We start from the raw sequence: 5230 nt of genomic DNA on the forward strand, positions 1-5230 counted from the left end.
GACGAGGTGGCCGAGTGGTTAAGGCGATGGACTGCTAATCCATTGTGCTCTGCACGCGTGGGTTCGAATCCCACCCTCGTCGCAATGATTTTTAACTTTTCGTTTTCATAAAATATATAATTTATAATAAAATATGTCGATAAATAAACACCTCCTTTCCCTTGCTTACAAAGCCCAATTCACATTATGCTCCCTTTTCTTCCGCTGTTGTTTTCAGCTAAGCTTTCTCGGGCATGCTCCTCTCTGCAGTGGCGGCATGAAGAGCTTCAGGATTTAAGCCTCGCCCCCCCCCCCGCACTTCTCACAGTGTAATTTGCTACAGGTCCAAAAAGCAGTGCCAACTGCCAAGCTAACAACTCCATTTTGCACTACAAACAGATGGGTTCGGGTAAAACGTGAATTGTATGGATCCCGTGGGGTTTGGATCCGCTTGTCACCACCGTCCTATCTCCAGCACGTTATTCGAAACCGAAACAAAACACAAACGGCGTGCACTAAGGAAGGAGGAAGACTACGAGCGCTCGCTGTACGTTTGGAGACGCGGATAGCTCAGAGCAAGTGGCTCCCCCCAAAATCATTTAGGTTATTATTTCTAATACGTAATTTGCGTCCCCCCCCCCCCCATAAAATGGATCTCACTGAAAAAAAGACGCTCACGATTTAAACAAAAGGTTTTTTTTTTCTTAGACGATATGCTTGTTTTCCTAATAAACCTTCACTCTGCCCCCCCCCCCCCCTTTTGTCGAAGCTCCAGAAAAGGTTGTAGTTCGGGAGTTATCATTTGTGTTCGATATAGGTGAGGAAGATTCAGTGGCGCTACATCTGAGGAGTTGGAAGAAGGAGCTGAGGAGAGCAATGGATAACCCTGTATGAGAGGAGCAGAATTGGGTGTTTGGGACAAGACTGGTTCTATGGTTTACGTTTACCCCAGAATTATAGATGTTGAAGCAAAAAAAAAACTTGGTAGTCAAAATGTACGGGGAGGAATAAGGATGTGTAAGAAGCCATTGTTTAGCAAGGAGGAGGGTGGACTGAAGTGGAATTGTTTAGGAAGGACAACTGAAGTGAAGTTTGGATGAGTCAGTGGGAGTCATTTGGGAGGGTTAGACAGTTGTTGGCACCTCAGTAAAGGGAACCTTTAGATTATGTGATCAATTTGCCAAATGTTTTCAGGATTGTCTGGACAATTTGTTGTCTGTGCTGGGGGAAGGGAGTGAGCTGTGGGGAGGTTGGATGGGAATATTTTAGAAATGTAGGAGGAAGGGGGGGATTGCTGTTGTCAGGTTTTGAAGTCCATGAAGCTGTCAGTGAGCCCATTGGATCTTTGCCTGGTGCCTATAACTCAGAGTGCCTTGGGTCCTCTTTTGCAACAGTTCATAAGATTCACAAATGCTTCCTTAAGGGATTGCCAGTTACTGAGGGAATTTAAACAGAGTGTGATTCACAAATTACTGAAGAAGCCAGCCTTTTTCAGATTACATCTAATTTCCACCCAGTTTATTTTCTTCTGTTTATGGGGAAAGTGATTGAGCTGATAGTGGCCCATCAATTAGGAGACTAGAGGGGCATTTTCAATATGACATCTAAGTCCAACTTTGGATGTTTTGCTGAAAACATCCAAAGTTCAAGTGGGGAACATAGCAATTTTCAAAACAGAATTATTTTTTTAATGGCTATTTGCTAGATGTTTTTGTGCTCTGTGCATTTATCTTTTTGGTCCATATATAAAAGGTCCAAGTGAAAAATGCACAAAATGAAATCATTGGGATGTATGAGGAGCCAGCATTCTTAGTAGACTGGCCACACAGACATCCCAGGAGAACCATGGTGCACCCTAGGGGACACTGCAGTGCACTTCAAGTAAACACTCCCAGGTACACATTTCACAGTTGCTTCCTTATCTTGTCTGCTGACCCACCCCCTTAAAACCCACTATCCCCAACTGTACACCACTACAATATCCCTTACGGGTGAAGAGGGCACCTATTAGTGGGTACAGTGGTTTTCTGGTGAGTTTTGGAGGGCTCACAGTTTCCACCAGAAATGTAACAGGAAGGGGGAGGTATGGGCTTAGGTCCACCATGGTCTGAGTAACAGCTGAAGACTGTAAGAAAGCACGCACCTTTAAGTTAAGTAAATCCTCATAGTGTAGTTTTATTGAAAATTCTATTCTTAACTTTGTATTTCAAATTACTATGTAAGCCGCATTGAGCCTGCATTGTGTTGGAAAGCGTGGGGTACAAATGTAATAAATAATAATAATATTTGTTATGCACAAAGTCATCAATAACAATTGTTGAACATAAAATAATCAATTCGGGTCACCAATAAAATTATACAAAAAAACTCACACAAAGGCACAATTGCCATAGGACTAACTATGGTCAGGGTTTTTCTTCTGCGATGTCCCGTCTCCTGTGATGTCACATCCTGTGGGCAGACTCAGCAGAGGAAATGTCCTGGCGAGGCCTGTCTACAGGCCTGCCTCTGCTGGCTGCAGGGGAGAGAAGAGGAGTGGAAGAAGACGTCGGACCAGAGAGAGAGACCAATCCCGGGGGTGGGGGGGCAGAGATGCCAAACCTGCAGTGTGGGGAAGGGGAGGGGGGAGGGAAACAGAGATGCCAGCCAGACCCGTGTAGGAAGAAGGAGCAGAGAGAGATAATAAATCTGCATGGGGGAGAGAGAGAGGCAGAAGAAGAAAGACTCAAACAAAAAAAGTGGTGGGAGAGAGGGGAAGAGACTCTGGACCAGTGGATGGAGAGAGAGAAAGAGAGAGATACCTGACCACAGGGGATAGGGGATTAAGGGTGCAAGAGGGAGAGATGCTGACTCTGCGGTTGGGGAGAGGGTCAGGAGTAGAAGAAGAGAGAGGAAGAAGAGCTAGTCCCAGAGTAGTTGGTGCAGGAGGAAAGGAAGAGAGAAGAGTGAAGCTAGGCATAGGGAAGGAGAGTTACAGGGATACAGATGCTGGGCACAGAGGGAGCATGGAGACAGGGACACGGTGGGGTGATGCTGGATTGGATGGGTAAGGGACGTAGAGGAAAGATGGGTGGTGGATATAGCAAAAAAAATGTCAAAAGGACAGAGACCCTGGAAAGGGAGTTAAGAAAAAAAAAGAAAATCAGAAGAGAGACCCTGGGACCAAAAAAATGACAACAAAGGTAGAAACTTTTTTTTGTGTGAATTTATTAATTGTAATGTGCCATGTTTGGGAAATATACATCTCTTAACTCCTCTTTTAACTCCTAACCCTTCACTTATTCAGAACCCTTATTTTATCATCCTCACTTTAATATTCCCTTATCTTTTGTTTGTCCTGTTTTTCTGTCCTAATTAGATTGTAAGCTCTGTCGAGCAGGGACTGTCTCTTCATGTTCAAGTGTACAGCGCTGCGTACATCTAGTAGCGCGATAGAAATGATAAGTAGTAGTCCATAAGTAGTCTTATAGCTTACATTTCAGTTTCTATTTGTATTACTATGACAGATTTTCTATATAGTTCCAGAATGTGTTTGTTTTTTTGCAATTTGTTTACTGAAACTCTAAAGAAGTTTCCCCTTCTTTCCTCCCCCTTCCCCTTATGCCTGACTACTTTAGGAGAGACTGAGGCATATTTTCAAAGCACTTTGGGAGGCTAAGTTCCATAGGTTTCTATGGAACTTTGGGAGGCTAAGTGCTTTGAAAATGAGCCTCTTCGTATTATATATTATGGGGGGGGGGGGGGGGGGTAGGGTCTATCTTAATTTTTCTGCCCAGAGCCCCCTCAGTCCTAAATTTGCTACTGTTACACAATTTACTGTTACTCAAGATACAGGTAAAACAACAACAACAAAACAGAAAAAGAAACAAAAGCCTTCAAATAATCTAATAAAGGCTGCCAGATCATATTGTCAACGGAAGCTGGCTTTATGCATAAGTGGCTGTGCACTTTCATTTAGCTAGCTTTGCCCACTCCAAACTTGTCCCTTTTGCAGGTCTTCTAATGCTGTCCTCTAGGCAGAGTCTAACTAATCAGATTCTCTGCTGTATGATCTTGATTAGCTCAGGGGCAGATGTAGCAAGCCTTGTGGTACAGCTGCAGCTCTACTGCAAAATACCACACCAAAAATACCGCGGCATACTAAAATCAATGAGCATGTAAATTACTGACTTGTTAAAAGCACGGCAGTAATGCACAGCTCATTGATAAATGTCACCTTTCCTGTCAGTGCCTATGTGTTGATTGGCTCAGACATCGACAGGAAGGGTGACATTAAAAAAAAAAAATGAAAAAACCTGCAGGCAAGCATGCCATGACATTTCTCCTGTCCTGTCCCATCCTGTCCCAACACCAGAACAATCATGGCGTCTAGTGGCACCCCCCAACCCAACTCCCCCAAACAATCCCTGGTGTCAAGGCACCTCCCATTCATCACCTCTCCATCCCCCGACTAACCCCCCCACCCCGAGTTCCCTGGTGTCTAGTTGCACCCTTTCTTCTCACCCCATCCCCACCCCCGCCTGACCCATCTCCAAAGCTGAAGAAAAAAGCCCCTGGAGTCTAGTGCGGACCCCTACTTGGCCTGTACCCAGGACCCCCATACTCTTTACCTCTTAGTGAGGCAAGAGCAATGCCCACTCGCTCCTGCCTCTGGTGCCATCATTCTCAAAATTACAGCACCCTGACTCACCCAGTGCATTCTGGAATGCACCAGGCAGGGCGAGGATGCCAAAGAAGGGAAAATACAGTAATTCAAATATTCATCATAGCCTCACATGCAGCTTCACAATGTCTTGTCTTTGGGACAGCAGGGTATGCAAAATCAAAAGTTGGTTTCAGGGTGTCAAAACTCCTAGAGCTGGCCCTGACCTTGCCAGATATTTTATATGGGTTGGAGCTGGAATGGGTTAAAAAAAAGTCTACACATAACTGCATCATGTGTTGCATTATAAAACTAACTAAATTGAAGAAAATTAGTATGTCCATCTGTAGTAATGCTACACTTTAGACATATTTTTAATAATTGTCTTTTTAAGAATTCCACTTGCCTCTAATTTTCCCAACATAAGAAAACTACTATTAATCACTAATGAATAAAAAAATTATTTGCTCTTGAGACAAGTATAACTGGAGGTTTGATACATCTTAAAACAAGAATACTCATGCTTATCCAAAAGTTTATCAATAATCAGCAAATAAAAACAGCAAGAAATGTTCTATCAGAGATCAGGAGCTTCTATATTTGCAGTAT

The 5230-nt window shown here is 43.7% G+C and overlaps 1 non-coding gene across 1 annotated transcript; it reads left to right on the forward strand.

Annotated features, from left to right (window-relative positions):
- Positions 1-82, forward strand: TRNAS-GCU. Its single transcript has one exon. It is a non-coding gene; the product is annotated as a tRNA-Ser (tRNA).
- The last annotated feature ends 5148 nt before the right edge of the window (positions 83-5230 follow it).

This window comes from Microcaecilia unicolor, chromosome 3 (genome assembly GCF_901765095.1).
Source record: "Microcaecilia unicolor chromosome 3, aMicUni1.1, whole genome shotgun sequence".
NCBI classification, from domain to species: Eukaryota; Metazoa; Chordata; class Amphibia; order Gymnophiona; family Siphonopidae; genus Microcaecilia; species Microcaecilia unicolor.